Source organism: Giraffa tippelskirchi, chromosome 10, assembly GCF_054371585.1.
Source record: "Giraffa tippelskirchi isolate mGirTip1 chromosome 10, T2T-mGirTip1v1.2.pri, whole genome shotgun sequence".
NCBI classification, from domain to species: Eukaryota; Metazoa; Chordata; class Mammalia; order Artiodactyla; family Giraffidae; genus Giraffa; species Giraffa tippelskirchi.
Window position 1 is genome coordinate 139,471,265 of NC_137284.1, and position 22,899 is coordinate 139,494,163.

Sequence of the window (22,899 nt, forward strand, 5' to 3'; positions counted from 1 at the left end):
ACCAGACACGGGGGGAACAGTGAGATGTGAGATCCATCAAAATGGCAAACATTCCAGCAATCACACTCCTAGGAATCTGCCCCAAGGAAATAATCAGAGATGTGCACAGAGATTTATGTGCGAGAATGTGCCTCACAGAGCTATTTATAATAGTGAAATATTGGAAACCCTCTATGTGTCCAACAATGGGAGCGTGGTAAATTACGGAACATTCTTGAGTGGAATATTATGTGACAACTAAAAATCATGTTTTTAGAAAAATGTTTTATGACACAGCAGTATGAATAATATAGAGAGTGGGAAGAAAAAGTGAATGTGGCACTGTGATCCTGATACACCCAAGGAAAAGTGTAGAAGGAAATTCACCAAAATGTTAGGTGCTTGAAAGAGTGTGGGGCCCAGCCTGCAAGACTGCATATGATTCCTTTAAGACTTTTTCTCCTTTCTGGTGGTCGGGGCTTAGTGGTTGAAAATCAACACGAGAGGACAGTTTGGTTCACTGCTACCTACGGGCCATTGCTTGGTGGTTGTTTTTCCGAGCTGGGGTAGGGTATGCAGCAAGAAATGGGGTGAGATCCTTGCCTCTGTTCATCTGTCTTTCACAAATGAGGACACCTTTGTTCCAGTACCCTGGCGCACCCTTTTCCAATCTGCAAGTTAACTGCTGTCTAACAGCCAGATCATGGCAACTCATTCCAGTATTCCTGCCTGGAGAATTGCCATGGACAGAGGAGCCTGGAGGGCTACAGTCCATAGGGATGCAAAGAGTCAGACATGACTGAAGTGGCTTAGCACGCAGGCACACGCCATCATTTATGACTTCCTATGACTTTTAGCAGTGGTTTCCCACCTGTAGAGGACCCCCTGTAGAACTAGGGCTCAGTAACCCATATGTGTGCTCCAAGCAGCTATCAGTGCATCCAGGAGACAGGTGTGTCATTTTTTCCATACAGGTTAATGCTGTGGCCATCCATGCTATACAAAACAGATTTGTTTAGTAAGTCTTGTGTATGTCATACAATTATACGTTTGTTTGTTTTCTAATCAAACAACTTAAAAGATATACTTATCAAATGACAGTCAGGGAAGCACAGAAATTATTTGTTTCTTAAATTGTAATTGCTGATCATTGTTTCATGTTTCTGGAGTAAAAGTATGGACTTCATACGTTTTTGGACTTTGAAGTTTTATTTGTTCTATATGAATGAATACTTCCCCTTTATACAGCTGGTTTACAAAGAGTTTTTAAAAAGGGGGAGAGATTGTTCTCAATTTGAGTAGTTTGGAAATTTTTGGCCTATAGACTAAAGTTAAACTTCTCAGCATGACCTGGCCTGGACTAGAAATTTTAGCCTCATCCTTTTCACACTCCCCCTAACTAGACTCTTTCTTGAACATGCGTTTGCCTTCAAATTGTCCCTTCTTTGAATGTCTTTTTCCACATCTTCACCCCTCTGTTTTACTTCAACAACAAGTTCAAGTATCACATGGTCTCTGAAGACTTCCTGGTGTCTGAATTAGAGATGGCTTCTTGCTTTGTACCTCCAAAACATCTTGTTCACACCTCATTGAGGCATTTGCAATCATTTGTTCAGGTATCCATCTCCCCCATGAATCTCTGGGCAATTTGGGAGGAAGGTACATGCTTTATACCTTTAAAAAATTATCACAGCTTTTTGCACATGAGTGGAGGCAGATGCGGAGAAGGCAATGGCACCCCACTCCAGTACTCTTGCCTGGAAAATCCCATGGACAGAAGAGCCTGGTAGGCTGCAATCCATGGGGTCGCGAAGAGTCGGACATGACTGAGCGACTTCACTTTCACTTTTCACTTTCATGCACTGGAGAAGGAAATGGCAACCCACTCCAGTGTTCTTGCCTGGAGAATCCCAGGGACGGGAGAGCCTGGTGGGCTGCCGTCTATGGGGTCGCACAGAGTCGGACACGACTAAAGCGACTTAGCAGCAGCAGCAGCAGGAGGCAGATAGATTTCTTGATTGAGATAATCACCTTGACCCCAGCCCAAACAGAAGTCCTAGCTCAAGAGTTCTGAAGCATTCATTCAACATCTCTTTATTGAGCACCTACTATGGGTCAGATACTATTATTGGCAATGGCGATAAGGTGGGAACAAGACAGGTGTCTCCTCTCAGGGGAAGGCTCATTCTAGTGAGATGGATGATGGATGGATAGTAACATAAACCAAAAACAGAATCTTAGAACAAAACAGGGTGATGTTTTTCATTCAGTCATTCAGCAGATATTTATTGAATACCTATGACATATTCGATGTCCTCATTGCTGAGAATACAGAAGGAAACAAGGCAAAGATCTGGTTTTCAAGGCTTTCTGAGGATAGAAAGGGACCTGTAGGCGGGATGCAGTGTTAGGTGAGATGGTGGAGGAGGCATTCATCCATCAAGAAGCTGCCAGGGACCTAGATGATAAAGAGGATGGTACTTGAATAAACAGCCATTTTATAAATAATTAAGAAACTCCTTTTATGCTCTGAGAATGTACTGGAGTCTGCGGGTCTTCAGCTTCCTGTGTAAGCCTCCAAGCTGGTTTAGGGAGCAGAGTTCTGAAATTCATTTCATTTACCTTCTATGAGTCCATCTGTTTTAAATGGCTGTAAATAAAGAAATCAGTTGAGATTCACCCTAAGGGTCTCCTCTCCAGAAACAAAGCAAGATAAAATTTTGGATTATAATTTTTCATCAAATCTTTCATGCTAATCTTATGGAACAGGGTGGCCAGGTTCATTACCCACAACAGCATTATGGTAGATTTGTCTAGGACCCTGAGTCCCCTGACTTACATCTCTGAGTTCATCCAAGACATCTGGAATCAGCCCCTTACGGCATGTTCAGTGTTCACTGGAACTCCTGGTTCCTAAAATCTTGTGGCAGAAGTACTTTAAAATGTTGCTTGTTCTTTCCCTCTGGGGATGGACAGGACTACGCCCCAGGAAGATGGAGAGTTGCATTTCTTGTGTAGGGAAAAGGAGACAGCCCTGAGGTCTGGGCTGAATGTCTCAGTGGGGTGATTTTACGTTGAGTCCTGTCCCTCTCTGGGCCTGGTTTTGCACCTCTGCAAAGGGAACTGGGCTTCCCTGGTGGCTTAGACAGTAAAGAATCCACCTGCAATGCAGGAGACCTGGGTTTGATCCCTGGGTTGGGAAGATCCCCTGGAGAAAGGAATGGCAACTTACTCCAGTATTCTTGCCTGGAGAATTCCACGGACAGAGGGACCTGGCTGGCTACAGTCCATGGGGTCGCAAACAGTCAGGCATGACTGAGTGACTAATGCACACACAAAGGGAACTGGTGAGATAAAATGTCATGTCTGACTTACCACGATTATTTAATCATTTGCTTTAAAGAGCCGGGGAAATTGAGTCTCAGTGTCAGGCAGAGGCTCCTCACCATCTTGGAGAAAATTGCCTTTTGAATAGAGAACAATTCCTCTCTGGTTCTCTGTTCAGCACGCTGGCCACTGTCAGACCGCACTTCCTCCCCAGCAAGCTTTTGTTCAGGGCAGCCTGCAGAGAGGCTGCAACAAGCCCACTGGCCTCTGGGCCCCGTTTCTCATTTTCCACCCGGGTGTCATTTAGATGGAAGCTTTTATTACCTCTTTTTCTCCTGGGTTCCTTTCTTTTCTATTCTGATGCGTCCACAAATACAATTAGAGAGGACAAATGCTAATTTCATGGAGAGCTGGAAACTAAATTTTTTTAAAAAAGAGACAGGACCTTAGAGGGAAGACATTCTCTATTTTCACAGAGGCGGTGAAGCAGGGTCGGGGGGGAAAGAGAGGAGGCTGTAATCTGGGAAGCTGTGCTGCCTGCTCTTGGCATGAAAGAGAAGTAGACTCAAGTGTCCCTGCCTGAAGTGACATACATTTGTATGGGAGGCAGGATCCGTTGACTGGAAAATGCGGGGACATGCCAGGGACTAGCTCACGATCTCAAAGGGGTTTTAACACAGGCGCTGATTGTGGCCATGGACACCAAGAGAGCGTTGCCATAGCTCCTTGTCTCCATTCGGAATCCTGCAATTTGGACGCGTCTGGAGGTGGAGGGCTGAGTCTGTCCAGTGGAGGGCACCAACGGGCTCCATCCACACAGCAGCTTTCCTCTGAACACTCCCTGCTTCCCTAGGAGGGTTGACAGACAAGGCTGGGCTGCTTTCATCTCTTCAGCCGCCTGAGCCTGGCTTCCATCCATCCAGGGAGAGCAGGAGCCCTGGATCCAGAGTCACCAGCCTTGGGTTTTAGCCTCAGCTCTGAGACCTCAGGCGAGCCAAACATCTTGGCCTTCATTTTCCTATCTTCCAAATTTGTGATAATTATCTCAGAGGTGCCTTTCAGCTTGAACACCCTGCAGGTCTATGACTCACAGGTATGACTGATGCTCTGAGCAGAAACGGAGATTAACTTGAAATGTTCTTGAAGCTCCTACGAGTAGGGGTGATTTGTGGACAACTTCGGTTAGAGGAACAAGGAAACGGAATCATGTCCTCCCTACAACCTCTTGAATCAGAACTGTATTAAGTTTTTAAACTTAGGTCCCTGGAATCTTTTCAGGCAAGCTTGTTAAAAGGAAACACCATGGTTAGGCTCGCAGTAGGGTGAGTCAAGCACCATGACAAATGACCCCCAATAACAAATAACCCCCAAATCTCAGGAGCCTAAACACTGTCAAATTTTATTTCTTATTCATATCACAGTCCAATGCAGTTTGAAGGAGATGAAATGGGCTCAGCTCTGCCAAGTCATTCAAGGACTCTAGACTCCCCTCAATTTGGGACTCCATCCTTCCCTCGTCCTCAAGGTGTTCTGTTCAGCCAGGGGGAGGGGGAGAGAGGGTGGGTGGCTGTTTACAGGTAAAGCTGGGAAGTGATGTATATGGGACATATGTGCTAAGTCACTTCAGTTGTGTCTGACTCTGTGTGACCCTATTGACTGAAGCCTGCCAGGATCCTCTGTCCATGGGATTCTCCAGGCAAGAATACTGGAGTGGGTTGCCATATCCTTCTCCAGGGGATCTTCCTGACCCAGGGATTGAACCCACATCTCTTACATCTCCTGCACTGGCAGGCAGGTTCTTTACTGCTAGCACATCCTGGGATGCCCCGGATGTGTACATGGTGCCGGCCACGTGGCCCCACCTAAGTGCTCAGGGACTGAGTAATATGGCCCCAAAAGAAGGAGAACAAAGATTTTGGTGAGGACTGATGATCTCTGTCTATCTCGGGGCTGTTTCTGAGAATGAAGAAGTGGGGTTCTAACTTGCCCCTGACTGTAGAACACACACTTTTTCCATGATCAACAGTGTCTCTGGCACCGTAGAACTGGGTCTTTCCAGAGCTATGTCCGTCTCTGTTTCCCATAAAAGCACTTTGTAGGCTGGGCTGGGGTGTGCTCTGAAGTCAGATGTATCATGCAGCTAATCTCAGCCCCATTAATTAACCATGAGAACTTGAATAAGAAACCTGTTCCCAGATTACAGATGAGGCAACTGAGGGTTATAGAAACTGACTGACCCAATTTCAGAGGGTCTTGGTGAGGATTAGATGAAATCAGATATTTAAAGGTGACTGGGACAAAGAGGACACTCGATAAATAGAATCAGAGGTCTCTTTTCACTTCCCTTCTGGGATCATTCTAACACCCTAAGAACCCTATTAGGAACATTGGTCTATGGCTCAGCTCATTAATGAATTTGGGCCACTTCCAGCTCCCTGAAACATTGTAAGATCCTTTCCACCCCTGCTGAAAGGCAGGGTTAACGTTGGCTCTGAGGCTGGCATGTGTTCAATAAAACATAAAATAGAAACTGAAAACCATAGAGAAGAAGGGGCAGAGATAATTACACTAAAAATCCAGGCTACTTAAGTGACTGCAATTGAATATTAAATTTAGTTTTGAGATGTCTGGTAGCCATGGCAAAAAAGGGGAATTGAACAGATGACACAGATCTCACTGTCTGATTTTAGAAGGCATGATTTTTTGTAAGGGAATATCAACTGTGTAAGGGGATGATAGACGTAAGGGGTTGCAAAGAGTTGGACACGACTGAGTGAGTAATACCACCAGACGTCAAAGACATTGATCAGGTGCTTATTGATAACCATCACTGACCCCTTCTTTCTAGGCAATTGGCTCTGAAAAACTGCCTTTGGAGTTTTGAAAGTTTATCTGGGGCAGAATGGAGGTGGTGATCCCTAGGATTTAGTGGCAGGCTGGTGCTTCCCAAAGGTATAGTAAATAGATGCTTCTCTGATGGCTGAGATTTGAAGGGTCAGGACACAGGAGGGGCTTCCCAAGTAGCACTAGTGGTAAAGAACTCACCTGCCAATGCAGGTTATACGTTAGAGACACAGGTTCTATCCCTGGGTTGGGAAGATCCCCTGGAGGAGGGCGTGGCAACCCACTCCAGTATTCTTGCCTGGAGAATCCCATGGACAGAGGAGCCTGACAGGCTGCAGTCCATAGGATCTCACAGAGTTGGACATGGTTGAAATGACTTAGCACACACCCAGGCAGGACACAGGTGAGAGGATTCTGTCTTTTACAGGCTGGATTCGAAGGGCCAGGAATCACCCTCCACAGAGTCACAGGACTGTGAATGAGATGGGGACAGAGTAGAAATGCTGCTGCCAAGTTCTCCCTTGGGCTCCCTTTCCAGTAGCTTCGCTGGATGATGTACAAGGATGCAGCTGACCTGTCCAGGGCTGGCCCTGCGCTGTTGTCTTGTGCTGACTATAAATCCTTCTGAAATCATTTCGCATTTGATTTAGAAGCCCATTTGCCTAATTGTAATGATAAAACAACACTACATGCAGATGTCTCACTATTTTTAAAAACCCAATTTGCCTTTAATGAATGCTTGATATGCCCACCAGTGGCAGCAAGCGTAGAGGTGCCAAGGCCGGGAGACGGAGCTGCTGAAATGGGATGGCCACTGAGCAAAACTGTCGATTTATTTTCTCTTATAACAAAATAGGGGAGAGGATCGAGTTAAAATCTACAGGAAACACTTCCATCCAGGAATCTTTTAAAGCTCGTGCCAACATCAACAACAAGGAGCACATTTGGAAAGTGCTTTGCAAACCTCCACAGAGAGCTCCACACCACTGATACGGTGAAGTTGGGGATGTTTACAAAACACTTATGCAAAGGAGCTGCTAGTGCTGAGTATTTGTTTTTAAGTCCTGCTTATTTACACAGTTGTGCTGGGGCCTTGAGGGGACAGGAATCATTCTCCTCTTTAACAAACAAGGAAACTGAGTCACAGCCACAGGTTGGACTGACTTCATTGCAACTTGGATTCTGTCACATGGCACTGGCCTGGGTTTTGGAGGTCAACCTCACAGCAAGTTTATGGGGTGACCGTTTGACTTGGGACCTTAGGCACAGTCTCCATGTGGACCACATCCGGTGAGTAGTGGAATTGGGCATGGAAATAAAGCAAGCCCGGATGACTCCTGTAAATCTCTCCTTCGTGCAGAATTTGACCCAAGTAGCCACCAGGCCTCTTCCAAGTGTCACACATCTGGTCCTGTTTCCTTCCCTTGTCTTGTCCTCAGACCTTCTTCAAAAGGCTGTAAACACTAGATGCATTCAGGGTCAGCCCTGCACAGTTTACCCTCCCTAGGTTCAGCCCCAAGAGACAATGAGGCAACCAGGAATGTGTGAAAGATTTGGCATCAGTAGAGGACTTAGATTGGAACCTCAGTGCAGCTATTTTTTAAATTGTGTGGCTGTGGGTAGATAACCCAGGGTTGTTGTTGTTCAGTTACTCAGTCGTGTCCGACTCTTTTTGACCCTGTGGACTGTAGCACGCCAGGCTTCCCTGTCCTTCACCATCTCCTGGAATTTGCTCAAACTCATGACCATTGAGTCAGTGATGTCATCCAACCATCTCATCCTCTGTCATCCCCTTCTCCTTCTACCTTCAACCTTTCTCAGCATCAGGGTCTTTTTCAATGAGTTGGCCCTTTGCATCAGGTGGCCAAAGTATTGGAGCTTCAGCATCAGTCCTTCCAGTGAATATTCAGTATCTATTTCCTTTAGGATTGACTGGTTTGATCTCCTTGCTGTCCAAGGGACTCTCAAGAGTCTTTTCCTGCACTACAATTCAAAAGCATCAATTCTTTGGCACTCAGCTTTCTTTATGGTCCAACTCTGACATCTATACATGACTACTGGAAAAACCATAGCTTTGACTAGATGGACCTTTGTTGGCAAAGTGATGTCTCTGCTTCTTAATATGCTGTCTAGGTTTGTCTTAGATTTTCTTCCAAGGAGCTAGTGTCTTTTAATTTCAAGCTTGCAGTCACTGTCCACAGTGATTTTGGAACTTCATTTGAATGGAGTCTCTTCTGAACCCTAACTTATGAGTGTGATCCCCAGCAGCACAATCTGCACCATCAGTTATCTGTTAGAAACACCAGTTCTTGGGCCCTACCCCAGACTGACTGAAGAGTAAACTCAGTGGGGGTGGGGCCCAGCAATCTGGGTTCTTAAGCCCTGCACATGCTTCTGGAGTGTGCTTACATTTGAGAACTGTTGCTCTGACTGATGCTACTGGTAACCTTACAAAGAGGTTGTGAAGCTATCATTAAACCAGGTCAAGTGAGTGGTTCAGTGAGTGATGGTCACAAGAGTGGCTCATCATCATGATCAACATCATGTCTCCTCTGGAGAGTCCTTTTAGCTTGAGAGACAGAAGGTTCATGGCTCAGAACAGCTGCCTGGACCTTGTGCTCTTAGTGGATGCTTAAGCCCCGGGGGCATAGATGTGACTTTATACAATCTTATTTTCTTGGCCTTTTTATTCAAGCTCTGGAGCAGTGGGAAGAGTTCCATGAGAGGAAGATGGTGAGTCCTACAGGGACTGTTTGGGCAGCATGTTGACCCCTATGTACCATCATCTCGCCCATGTATACCATCTCGTCGTATTCCAAAGAGAAAGGACTTTGTCTGGAGGTGGCATGAAGACTTTCAGTCCCTGGATTCCAGAAGGGGCTTTTGTTTGTTATGTTTTGTCTTTCCCACCCCCAGTCTTATTATTACTTTTCTGTGGTTCATTAACTTCCAATGGGATAGCAAAACTCCTGAAGAGGTCTTCTTACTCCAGGATAATCCCATGCAAAAGTAATACGAAAGAGTTATAAAACCTTTGTAAATAGCTTACATTTAAATCATACTTCCTACCCCAAGTACCTTCATTTTGCTTCTCGAAACATCTCTTGGAATTAGGCAGGATGGGGATGACTGTCAATATTTTATAGATGTGGGACCTGAAGCAAAGAGGGATTGAGGTCTTACCTGATCGCGTGGTGGCCCCTGAGTCAGGAGCCCGGCCTCCGATGTTCACTGCTGGATGGGGATTTTTTTTTTATAAAAGTATTTTTAAGATTTATTTATTTATTATTTATGTGGCTGCACCGGGTCTTAGTTGCGGTGCTCGAGATCTTCAGACTTAGTTGCTGCATGTATGTGGGATCTTCAGTTGCGGCAAATGGGATCTAGTTCCCTGACCAGGGATCGAACCCTGCATTGGGAGATCACTGGACCCCCAGGGAAATCCCTGGCTAGGGGATTCTGAGGTCCCTACTCCTGGAGGCTGTGGTGGACATGGGAAAACAAACAATGCTTGTTTATCAAGCAAGGGAACAGAACCCGACATTTAGCGCCTTGTGTAGGAGAGCCCCCTGACCTTCTCAGTCTCCTGGGGGCAGAGAGGAGATGGGGAGTGGGGAGCAGGGGATTCACAAGTCTGAAGGGAAGGAGGTGCTAACGAGTCGCTAGGCAGTCTTTGCACAGGTCTGAAGCTCCATACCCGGGAGCCCCAGGGGAGACGTGGGCAGGCATCGTGCCTTGGGGAGGCATCTGTCTTCGAATCCTGTAACTGAATCCTATAACCGAATGTGGCAGGTTTGCCCTGGGTGCTGCTGCTTTGAGACTACATGCTCCGATCTCCTCATCTTGAGGTGTGGGATTGGTTCTCTGAACCATTTTTACGTTTTGTGCATGTTATCTCAATCTTGACCTCCCTATGATCAGGCAGGATCTGAGCAGCCACTGTGATGACCAGCTAGGAACACTGAGGCTCAGGGCAGCTGGTTGAAAGGATGGTGAGCCAGGGTTTAGGACTCAGCCACCAAACACGGTCCCTCGCATCTCCCTTCCTGAGGGAACAGCGTGTCTCAGGGAGACTAGATGGGACAGGGCCTTCCAGTGGCCGCACACCCCCTGCCTCCATTCCTGCTGGGCGCCGGCATCAGCCTGGATTGGGTCTGAGCAACGAGCAAGACAACTGGTCCAGTGGACTGGGGGTGGGATGAGGGTGGGGAGTCTGCTTTCTCTCTCCTCTTTTTCCTGCCAGTAATCCAGCTGTTCTCATTTCAGACCCTTTGAGGGAGGGTTAACAGCCTCTTCTGTTGGAGGCACCAGCTGGTGCAGACACTACCCCCCAGACGAGACTTAAATCATCCTGCCTTTTGCTACCAAGGCATCAGACACAAGAGGAGGTGTGTGGGCACATATGTATGTGTGTGTGGGCACATGTGTATGTGTGTGTGTGCACATGTGTGTGTGCGAGGGAACAATATAGTCCTCATCCTATCATCCCGGCTACTCATGCCCCACCAAGGGAAGTTGGTGCAGCCTCATGCAGGAGGGGAGAACGTGAAACAGATGAGAACTGGCCAGCCGGGGGTAAAGGGATCAATTTCAGGCAAGAGTTTCCACCTCTCACCAGTGCAGATGCAGTAGATCCTCCCTGCATCGCCCCTCACCCCCCAACAAAGGACATAGCGTCGGAGCTGAAAAGGCCCTTAGAGAGAGGGTGGTATACCCCACTTCACAGAGAAGGGACAGGGCAGGGCCCAGAGTGAGTGAGTGACTGAGGCAGTTTTTGTCACATGATGTCACAGGAGGCTTAGAGGCAGAAGCCAATGTTATTACATTCATGCCAATGCCTCACCACTGACCTTGGCCATGGATTTCATGATAACAATAAACATTCACAATCCTGACTCATCAGTTCAATTATTTTCAATATTTTTTTTAATCATAGCAGAAATCCAGTAATGATAGCTTTCTTTTATCAAGTGGTTTCTGTGCCAAGTGCTTCCCAAGGATTGGTTCATGTAACATCCCTACAATGGTTGAGACAGATACCATTACCGCCTCAGGAAACTGAGGCTTGGGTTAAGATGCTTGCCCCACCCAGGTTTATAGCTTTCACTAACATCTGGCTGTTCTCTGATTCGTAAAATATCCGAAGAGCTGGGATGAAGTCAGGAGACTTAAGCTGCTTTAAATGCTGTTCAAACACAAACAGTAAGTGGTAGGACCAGGGATTGAGCCCAAGAAGTCCAACTCCAGATCATGAGTTTTAATTACACAACTGGACTTCTCCCCCAAGCCCACATATTAATACATCTGCTTGGACTTCCTTATGATAACATTTGTTCAAAGTCTTGTTTGACTTTTTTGTTTTTTTGCCTCTCTGTGTGGCTTGCAGAATCTTAGTTCCCCAAGCAGGGATTGAACCCAGATCACTGCAGTGAAAGTGCTGAGTCCTAACCACTGGACTGCCAGGGCATTCCCTTGACTTTCTAAGTGGTACATTCATGACTAGAGTCTAGTGGCCCAAGTAATTTTTGTAGCACATGTTGTTTTCCAGAGCTGTAGATAAAGGTGAGTAATGCATCCTAATAGTTGATGAGTGTTGAATCAGAAGAAAAAGAGATGAGGAAAAAAAAAAAGGATATCAAAGATAGATTTTTTTTTTTTTTTTGCTGATGGTAAATGATCTTTGAAGTCAGTACTCCTGAGAGTAAGGTGAAAAATACCAAAATGATGTAGCCCTGTGGAGTACTTGCTCTCAGTAACTTTCATTTATGCCAAGACCAATGAAACAATAAAGGAGCTGATGTCTTGTGTTATAAGAAGTGCTTTTGTTGCTGTTTTCCCAAAATTTATGTAACTAGCTTTCATTAAGGTTTAGCTGTTAGGTCATGCATAAAATATCTGAAGAGCTAAGATGCAGTCAAGTGGCTTAAGATGCTTTTTCACTGTTGAAACTCAGCTCCAGCCAAGAATCTGGAGTTCTTCACTTCATGTCATTGCCTATTTAAACCTCCATAGTTTCCTCCCTGGGAGGCTTTGTCAGTTCCAAGCCTGGCTCTCAGAGGTTCTCCATGTGGCTGAGGACTTTGGATGAGTGAGCCCTGGATCAGTGGGGGACATCCAGGGATGGTCCTATGCTGTTCTGGGCCTGCCCACCAAAGGGGCTGGAGCTGTGGCTGGACTGCCTCTGCTTGCCTGCCGGCTCATCCTGCTTCTTTGCCTTCCTCTGCCCTTGGTTATTCCTCCCTCTTTCATCCTGCCTCTCACCCCACCAGCTCCATGTCGATGAGTGGAAAGGCACCTCCAGTGTTAGAGGTCAACGTGAGTGTGGAGAGTATCTGCAGACTTGGGCCCCGAGGGGATCTCTGTCCACCGTCACTTAGCTCCATTGAAACCCCAGACCAGCACAAAGGGGCTGGCCAGGCAGATGGAGTAGCTGATCCTGCTGCCTTGAGCCTTGTCCCTGAGAGGGTCAGTGCCTTGGCTGGTAGCCTCTAGGAGAAAATGCTGCTAAGACTCTTGTTGACAAAATGCAAGTTTGCGTCCCAGAGACTTGGGTGCAAACCTGCTTCCCAGGTGAGATCTTGGACAAGCTACTCAGCTTCTGTGAACTTACATTTAAAATGAGCAGGATAATTGGGAAGGTAGAGTGAGATACTGGATGCTTTTAGCAGAAGGCCTGGAAAATAGTAGTGCTGTGCTAGGTCGCTTCAGTCGTGTCTCTTTGTGACCCTAGGGATTGTAGCCTACCAGGGAGTACTGGAGTGGATCGCCATTCCCTTCTCCAGGGGATCTTCCCAATCCAGGGATTGAACCCAGGTCTCCTGCATTGCAGGCAGATTCTTTCCTGTCTGAGCCACCAGGGAAGCCCTAGTAGATGCTCAGTAAATAAGTATTATCATTACTGCTTTCACAACTGGGGAATATGCCTCATTGTCCTCACTCTGCAGTTTTAGGAAAGTACACGAATCAATCTCTTCATCCCTCTCCACCTTCTTCCCTTCCTCCCTTCCATCTTTTCTTCCCAGTTGAACAGGTGCTCATTGAGAGGCTAATTTCTGCAAGGAGCAGTTCTGGGCCCTCTGACCTTCAGGCTCCCTGTCCTCCAAGAGCTCCAACTCCCACCCACCTCCCCTCTCCCCTTGCGCTCCCGGGGCTGCTGGTTGCCCCTTGGCCTGACTCATTGCTGCCCAGTGACAGCACTACCCCTGCTTTTGTGTCCCCCTGTCTGAGGCTGGAGCTGGCTTCCCAGGAGAGGAATCAGACAGTGTGGCTGTAATGAGTCTGCAGTGTTATTTCTCTCTCAGCCCCTCTTGCTGGGATCAGAATGAAGCTGTCATTGCTCGGTGGCTAGAAAGGTCCCCGGAAAAAACCACGAACAACCTTCCCCCAAGCGGCAGCATTTGGGGCTTAATTGTGTTTTGTTAATCAGGAAAACAATTAATTTGGCCACTGACTCTTTGGTGGGGTGTTTTTTTTTTTTTCCTGTGTTTTTCTTTTAATATAAGAGATGCTACTATGATGATCCACGTGATGTCTCTAGATTCAATTTCTCTCTCTCCCCAAGGCAAGGAACGACTCCTCTCTGTATCCATGACATCAGAGACAGTGGGGCGAGGCACTGTGGTTTCTAAAGAAGTCTGGTTTCTAAAACTTAAATTTAGATGTCTCTTTCACAGCCGTGAGAGGGCTCAGGCCCCGGCTCTCTAACCCTACCTGCCCCTCCAGTCCAGGAAAGGCAAGGAGGCTGAGGCCCCAGAGGGCTGCCCAGAGACCCCCTTTAGAGTAGAAGCCCTGGAGGTTCTGGTTTCACCCTTTCTCTGTCCTTCCCTCACTTTGTGACAGGAATGGTAAACCCCACTCCCTGTCGCTTGGAGGACACCTCATAGGGCTTGGGCTGGGGGCTGGGAGACAGGGTGGGGGGCTGTGTTCCTTCTCAGATAAGCACTTTCACTCCCAGGTGTTAACAACTGATAGGGGCTTGACTCCAGGCCACACAAAAGAAACCACCAACCGAGGCTCCGAGGGTGGATATCCATTCCGCTCAAATGCCCTGTAGACCAGAGCAGTCCTTGGGAGAGAACCAGGTGAATAGGACCCTGTAGACAGGACTCTGCATTTAAGCAAGCAGTCAAACACAGTTTGTTGTGAGTTTGGAGTGTGTGCTCTGTAAGGACAGCAGCCCATCTCCGTCTTATTCACTGAAAGATCTAAGGGCTTAAAACAGCTGGGCACATGGTAGACACTCCAATATGGGTTGAGGAATGGTGGGGGACAAATTCAGCACAGAGGATAACAAGCCCCTGGTTATGTGCTCTGGTCAACCAGCCTTTGAGCAAATTGGAGACACCAGTGGTCTCGGGGGATGATTTCTGACACGTGACAAAGTGAAAATTAGTCGCTTAGTCGTGTCTCTTTGTGATGCCGTGGACTGTAGCCCGCCAGGGTCCTCTGTCCATGGACTTCCCCAGGCAAGAATATTGGACTGGGTAGACATTCCCTTCTCCAGGGGATCTTCCCGACCCTGGTCTCCTGCACTGTGGGCGGCTTCCTTACCGTCTGAGCTGCAAGGGAAGCCCACCTGACATGAGAGGAAGATTTCTCTAAGCTGAAGAGTTGGTGACAAAGTCCTTCCAGCAAGAAGTGATGGGGAGGGAAGAGAACACATGTTCATTGAGGAACTTCGGTGCCTGATGCCCCCCGAAGCGTTTTATGACTGAAGCTTCCCTGTTATTTCCTTAAAATAGCCTGTGAGGGGTGTTCACATTTTCACAGTCGAGGAAACTCAGGCTTAGAGAAATAAGTAGCTGGCCCAGGATGACACAGCTGTTTGGTGGAGGAGTCAGGATTCCCCACAAAGATTCATGCTTTTTCCATGACCCCATAGTGCTTCTCGAGTTGGGGCTGCTTGAGTGGCATGAGTGGCTACATCTGTGTGCTTGGCCTTGTGTGTGTGAGGAAGGGCTGCAGCCCAAATGAACAGGACCCACTTCCTCTCCTCAGGATGTCCAGACACCTTGGCTTTGGCTCCTGGTCTGGCCACTCACTAGCTGTGGCCCTCGGACAAGATGCAGAACTTCTCGGTGCCTCAGTTTCCTCATTTACAATGAAAATAACAAAGGCACCAATTCATAGGGTTGCACATGGATGCAGCACTTATAACTGTGCCTGATCCCAGCAGGATGGATGTAGGTGAAAGCTGTTATTAGGACACGCTCTATATCTTTATATGTCCTGTCTCCATGGAGGGTCACCTGTGTGGTATATTGCTCTTAAATTATTAACAAAACCCTGGTCCTCAGGTGCCCTCTCCAGAAAATCAAATTTCTAACCAGGTGCTACTGAAGTGCTGATTATTAAACACTGGGAAAGCACACCTTCATCTAGATGGCTTTTTATCACTGTGGTGTAGGCACAGAGGGTATTATTACCCTGCGTGGAAAAACCTACATTTAGAGAGGAGTCCATGCTGGAGGCTTAGTCCTGTGTACTGTTGTTAAGCTCCTCTGAAAGGGCTTTAGACTGGAAAGCGAATGAATGTGTTGGGCATGGAAGATTACTTAACCACCTTGGGATTTGCTTGTGAGGGGCTGTGTGGTTCCCTCCTGACCCCCTGACCCCTTCCAGGGGAAGAGTGGAGGGAAATGAGATCCAGATGACCAGACAGTGGTAGAGACAGTCGATGCCAAGAGCAGGATCTGGGACAAATGTCTGCTTTGGTGGCAGAGTCAAGGAAGAGGCCTGGATGAGTTTGCCCGAGCTGCCGTCACAAAATGCCACAGACGGGGTGGCTTTAATCAGCAGAAGTTTGTTATCTCGCAGTACTGGAGGCTGGAAGACCATGATCAAGGTGTCGGCAGGGTTGGTTTCTCCCCCAGGCCTCTGTCCTTAGTGGAGACGGTGGATGGCCATCTCCTCATGTGTCCTCAGGTGGTCTTTCCTCTGTGCACACATATCCCTGGTGTCTTTGTTTTTCCACACGTTCTCTTCTTTAGAGGCACCCACCAGAGTGGATTAGAGCCCACCCTAACTGTGTGCTGGGCTCAGTAACTAATTAACTCTTTGAAGGCCCTCTCACCCAGTACAGTCATGCTCTGAGATACTAGGGGTTAGAACTTCTGCATATGAATACGGGTGGCGTGGGGTGGATGCACTTCAGTCCATAACAAGGCCTTTATGGGGTTTACTGTTGGATTAATCCTAGATGCTTTAAGGGACACATGGCTAAGTCCTTCTACCCTTGGATGCTTTTTACTAAGTGAATCAGAATCCTTATATTCCGGATCGTAATCCATCTTCACAACATTGCTGCAAGACAGACCTCAGCCCTGTTTCACAGATGGAGGTCTTGAGGCTTCAAGAAGTTATTAAGTGTGGCCTCAGTGTACATGGTGGCCAGTAGAAGAGCCAGCCTGTGACCAGCAGGGCTGTCCACTCACGGGCCTCCACCCTTTCCACTAGACCAGCGGTTCTCAGCTTGGGGAGACTTTGTCCTCCAGGGTGCTAGGCAATGTCTGGAGATGGTTTGATCATCAGAGTTGGGTAGGAAGTGCTCTTGGCATTTAGTGGGTAAAGGCTGGGGATGCTGCTAAACATTCTACAATGCACAGGACAGTCCCCTTCACAGGAAGGAATGATCTGCTCCCAAATGTCAATTATGCAAGGCTAAGAAATCCAGCTCTAGATGTCACTTCCTGTCACCTGAGAGGCCCCAAGGACAACTTTAAAGGTCTAAGTACTAGGAGTCCTGCCATGCTGAAATCTCTGCCCTGTGCTGTGGAGAACCATGGCCTTAGAACAATTTCCCCAACTTCTGTGATCACAAGGATCACCAGGGCACTTGTTAAAGCTGTTTTCTCCAGTCCCTTTCCTGGAGATTCTAGCTCAGCTTTTTTTCTTTTTTTCCTTTAATTTTTTTTTTTTACAAAGAATTTTCAGTTTGATTAAGTGTTTCAGATTTTTAGCATCAGAAAAGCTTGAAAATTGCCTTGAACAGTTATGGAGCACATGTACCACTCCTGGGTGGGGTTGATCTTCTATTGATACTGCTGGAAGTTTGGAAGGATAACCTCTGTTTCATTGATTTGCTGTCTTTCCCCAAAATGATGTGGAAACTTGACTTGACTGAACACTGTTAGAATAACTAAGATGTGAGTGACTCACAGGCTCCACCCTCCCCGGGAAGTACATTCTTGAGCAAGGAGAGCTTCCTAGCATCCTCTCCATCCCTCTTCTGATGGGGCAGTGTGGTGAGATGGGGAAACATGGACCAGAGACATGATTTTGCTCTTTGATCTAAGCTTAGTTAAATGTGTTAGCCTGGGCAAGTTGTTTAGGTGTCCCAAGCCTCAGTTTTCTCATTTACAAGTTGGGAATAACAGTACACGTCTTCCATCTCTCAGGGACACCTTTCTTTCTTTGAGGAAGTGGTGAGATGATGCAGCCCAGGGCCTCTCAATTTTGTCTGTGCATCAGAAACACCTGCAGACCTTTTCAAAACCTCAAAAGCCCAGATTACATCCCAGACCTACTCCTGCTGAGTCTTTAGGACGGGACCCACATTTAAAAAATAGTGCTTCTTTTACAAGCTCCACATGTAGGACCCTTGGAGCTGCAAAGCTCCCCAGAAAGTGCCTTGCAAACTGGAGCCTGCTGTTCTGAGAGAAGGAGTTCTCTCCGTTTGCTCTGGTTGCTGGTCCCAGCAGTAAATGGTGCTGTCATGGCTCCCCATTTGGCCTTGTCAGATCATCAGACACATTTGACTACCTAAGCAGATGGTGGCATTTCTTGTGGGTATTTTGAAAAAAATAGGACAGGCTCCCATCTGCCTGCGATGACTCAGGAGCCGCCTGTCCTTCCCAGAGGCAGGAGCAGCTGTTGAATGTCCTCTGAGGATCCCTCTAGCCCCCGGGGGTGGGGACAGTGCCTCCTTCCAGGACAGGGCCATCAAGGGAGCATGCCGCATGCCAGCAAGGGAGAAGGGCACAGCCAGGTAAAGGCCACAGTGCCAGTGGTGGGAGCCAAGGCTGGAGCCTGTGTGGATGGCCCCTATGGTCCTGAGTCTGGGCGGATGAAGGATGGAGCAGGGTACCTCCTCCCTTCCTTGGGCAGCTACCCAGGGATACGGGCTAAGGGGGTGGTGACAGTAGAAACAAAAGGGTCTTGCTAGCTAAACAGCTCTGTGCAGCTGGGGCAAATGTTTGTGGTTACTTTTTATTATTATAGTTAATATGTCTATAGGTTTCTCTCCTCCTCACAGAGCAGCCAGACTCAGGGTTGAGGGTGACCCCACCTGGACGGGAGCTGTGACCCTGTCCCACTGCTTCTCCATCCCTTAGCTTGGAAGCAGGAGGAGGCCTGTGTGCTGGGGACAGTTTGGCCGGCAGGTTTGCCCCCCAGGAGGGGAAGTGCTGGGCAGAGAGTGGGGTTCCCTAGGGTGACCTGAGTATCTCTCTGAGGTGCCTGCTGTTAGGAACAACTCATTTGGTTTTGCAGTAGCTTCCGCTACTAGAACCAAATGGCTCGGATCCTTGCTCTTTGCCTAAAAATACTCAAAGCTCACGGACCCCCTCAGCTTATCACTATCCGTTGGTTGTCCTCTGTGGCCCACTGCTCCAGCCCAAGCCCTTTGTCCCCAGGCTTCTATGAAGATGCCCGACTCTCCCTGAATTTATTAATCTGTACAGTATCCTCCATCTGCCTGGAGTCTTGTTCTTCCTACACCATAGCACCTTTGTGTTTCTGGACAGAAAATCACCCAGTGCTGTCTGCTTGCCTGTTCTTCTGGGGAAATGGTCCAGTCCACGCTGGTTCTGTGTAGGGCTGTGAGCCCTCCTGGGAAGGCCCAGATGTCAGGGTCTTTGAGAAAGCACCCAAACAGACGCATTTCCATCCTGGCCCTCTGGGGCCTGGACCATTGGTCACTGTGACCCACCCAGGGGTGGTTACTATTCCTTCACCAGCATGGCAGAAGACTGAGGGACAGCGAGAGGCTGAGACACTGGCTAGAGGATTACGGGAGAGGAGCTTAGGAAACTCTGGAACACGGAACTGAGTCGTTCTGGGCAGAAATCTAAGAATAAGAGAGACTGTGTATTTTTTCACAGTCTCTACTTGTTAAACTGAAGTGTAGTTGTTTTACAATATTGTGTTAGTTTTATATATATAGCAGTGATTCAGTTATGTATATATTCTTTTTCAGATCCTTTTCCATTATAGGTTATAACAAGATATTGAATGTAGTTCCCTGTTGTTGTTCAGTCACTAAGTCATGTCCGACTCTTTGCGACCCCATGGACTGCAGCACACCAGGCTTCCCTGACCTTCACTATCTCCTGGAGTTTGTTCAAACCCATGTCCATTGAGTCGGTGATGCCATCCAACCATCTTATCCTCTGTTGTCCCCTTCTCTTCTTGCTCTCAATCTATCCCAGCATCAGGGTCTTTTCCAATGAGTTCCCTGTGCTGTACAGTAAATTCTTCTTGTTTATTTCATACCTAGCAGTGTGTATTCGTTAATCTCATGCTCCTAATTTATTCCATCCCTCCACCTTTCCTTTTTGATAATCTTAAGTTTGTTTTCTATGTCTGTGAGACTATTTCTATTTTGTAAATAAGTTCATTAGCATGATTTAAGTTCCACATATTGTATGATATTTGTCTTTCTCTGTCTGACTTACTTCATTTAGTATGACTATCTCTAGGTCCATCCATGATGCTGCAAATGGCATTATTTTATTCTTTTTTTATTGCCAAGTAATATTCCTATATGTATTTCTCTGCATATAATATTCCTATATATATGGTATATATACACCACATCTTCTTTATTCATTCATCTATTGATGGACTTTCAGGTTGCTTCCATGTCTTGGCTATTGTAAACAGTGCTGCTATGAACACTGAGGTGGGTGTATTTTTTTTTAATTTTTTAATTGAAGGATAATTGCTTTACAGAATTTTGTGGTTTTCTGTCATACATCAGCAAGAATCAGCCATAGGTACACCCATGTTTCCTCCTTCCTGAATCTCCCTCCCATCTCCCTTCCCATCCCGCCCTTCAAGCTGTCACAGAGCCTCTGTTGGAGTTCCCTGAGTCACACAGCGAATTCTCATTGGCTATCTAGTTCACATATGGTATTGTAAATTTCCATGTTACTCTCTCCATACTGGGTGCGTGTATTTTTTTTGAATTAGAGCTTTTATTAGAAGAATAGAGAATATTAAAGGGAGAATTAAAGTTCATTTAAAACTACTTAGACTTCTAGATCTAGATGATGTAGCCTTTGGTCTTCAGAATAGAGAGGAAATGCTCGTGTCAGCTAAGGATGTTGAGTAGTCCTGAATATTGTTTAATCCCCTCTCTCTTTCTCTCCTACGTGCCCGATATACATCAAGCACTTCAGTGGGTGTGCCCACCCCCTCTCCTCACATTCAAACACACACACACACCCCTACTCTGGGGCACTCCGCCCACAGATACGTGCCCAAGGAAATCACCTACAGAGTCCCAAAAGTCCCTGTTTGCATGTCTGTGGAGTACAAATCCCCTTTCTTATGTGTGTTAGAATTGCTGAGTGCACATCCGCTGGGCTGGTTGTGTTTCCTCTTCGCTAGACCCCATGCTGCTGGTCTCAGTGACTCTCTGCAGTCCCTATGTCGGGACCCTGCAAGGCCAGGGACTGTGTCCTGCTCATCTTTGAGCCTCTGGCGCCTCGTATGGTGTCTGGCACATAGTAGGTAGGTGCCCAGTAATCGTCTGTGACCCTAAAGTTTGGGGTCTGACTCTAGGTGATGAAGTGGTGGAAGCTGCAGTCTGTCCATAAAAATGCACCCTCTCTACTTCCTGGGCTCGCAGCTAGTATGACTCCCCTCCCTTGCTGTTAGATGTAGACATGGAACTGAGACCTAGAAGTGGAACTTGAACAGAAGTGATGATGGCCCCTTCCAGATCCGGCCCATAGACACCTCCCATCATGCCATTCCACACCCTTTCTCCCTTCTGGCTACCTGGAAAGGCAATGCCCGGGGAGCCTAGAAAGTCAGGCATTGGAGATTATAGAATGGCTACCAGCTAGGGTCCTGCATGACCACGTGCAGCAGATCTGTGCCTTCAGCCTGAAAACCCACCCTGGACTATTACGTGAGAGAGAAATAGGCTGCTTAACTTCAAGCCACCAAATGCTTTCAATCTCCTTGCCATGGCAGTTCGGTATCCCCTTATACCTGCATGTGACCCTGGCCTTGTTTATCCCGTGGCCCAGCTCATAAAGAGAGGCTGTGTGCTCATGGGGCCCACGGTGCTGGATTGGGCAGGAGGGCCCAGCTGCTCTCGGATGCACTTTCCCCTCCTTTAGACCTCTGTTTATAAGACCCTTACCTCCTAAGATCCTCACTCTTCTGGGTGTTTAGAGCACCTTTTCTGGGAGGTGGCTGCTGCTTGGCTGGGGGCTTCTCACAGCTGTTTCCTGCCCTTGTACCATCCCTTTGCCAAAGGCCATGGACCAATCCCTGATGGGGGACCCTGGACCCCCCACTGAGCTGTCACCTTGTTTTTAGGAAGCACAGAAAATGAGGAAGTATATTCTTGGGCAAATTTTAAAGATAAAAATAGCTTTAATGTTATAAGAGAATGGATGATTACTGTAGAAAATGGGAAAATTCAGATACTTACAAAGAAAAAAAAATTAAATTTCTGATATTCCATTCCCCAGAGACCACCACTATCAACACTCTGATAAAATATGCCTTTTTCTTTCTCTTCTCTCTCTTATCCTCCTCCTTCTCTTATCTCCTCCCTTCCCTTCCCTTTCCTTTCTTCCTTCCTTCCATCTATCTGATAAATTCTATTACAGGCATCCTTGGAGATTCTGTGGGCTGGTTCCAGACAACTACAAGAAAGCAATTATCACAATAAAGCAAGTCCAAGTTTTCTTGGTTTCCCAGTGCATGTAAAAGTTAGTCTACACTACACTGTAGTCTGTTAAGGGTACAATAGCCATATGTCTCAAAAGAAATGAACATAATTAAAAATGATTTATGGCTAAAGAAAATGCTAACCATCATCTGAGCCTTCAGAGGGTCATAATATTTTTGCAATAATAGCATCAAAGATCAGTGGTCACAGATCACCAGAACAAGCATATTAATAATGAAAAAAACTTGAAATATTGCAAGAATTATCAAAATGTGACACAGAGACACCAAGTGAGCAAATGCTGTTGGAAAAATGGTGCCAGTAGACTTACTTGACACAGAGTTGCCGCAAAACTTCAATTTGTAAAAAATGCAGTATCTGCGAAGTGCGCTAAAGTGAAGAGCAATAAAACAAGGTATGCTTGAATTTATCTAGTTATATTTAAACAATACCGGGTGCTGTTCTACATCTTTTCTGCATGTGTTCACTTAGCATACACCCACGTCGATAAATGAAGCATCGTTCTGAATAGCTGAGAGGTGTTTGGTTTTACGGCTGAGTGACGGACAAGGTTTGTTTGGTTTCTGTGTTTCCCCACTTACAGGAGCTCAGTGTTGACTACTGAAAGTGTGGTCACCATGATGAGTGCTCAACACATCAGCATCACCTGGGAGCTGAATAGAAATGCAGACTCTCATGCCCCACTCTGACCTGGTGAGTCAGACTGTGCTCTTTAATATTTAGATTCCCCAGGCGATTCATGTGCATATTAGGGCTTGAGAAGTGCAGTCTTGTGCTTTTAGTCTGATGAACCTACTTTTCATTCATTCATTCATTCA

At 46.9% G+C, this 22,899-nt stretch overlaps 1 long non-coding RNA gene across 3 annotated transcripts; it reads left to right on the forward strand.

Moving 5' to 3' along the window:
• The first annotated feature begins 4,040 nt into the window (after positions 1–4,040).
• Positions 4,041–22,075, forward strand: LOC145523138 (uncharacterized). Of its 3 annotated transcripts, XR_014066375.1 has the most exons (4): positions 4,060–4,399; positions 6,578–7,440; positions 20,001–20,050; positions 21,999–22,075. It is a non-coding gene; the product is annotated as an uncharacterized LOC145523138 (long non-coding RNA). The 3 variants fall into 3 exon arrangements; XR_014066376.1 differs by lacking the exon at positions 20,001–20,050 and having other exon boundaries at positions 4,041–4,399; XR_014066374.1 differs by lacking the exons at positions 20,001–20,050; positions 21,999–22,075 and having other exon boundaries at positions 4,041–4,399; positions 6,578–7,494.
• Positions 22,076–22,899: the final 824 nt, after the last annotated feature.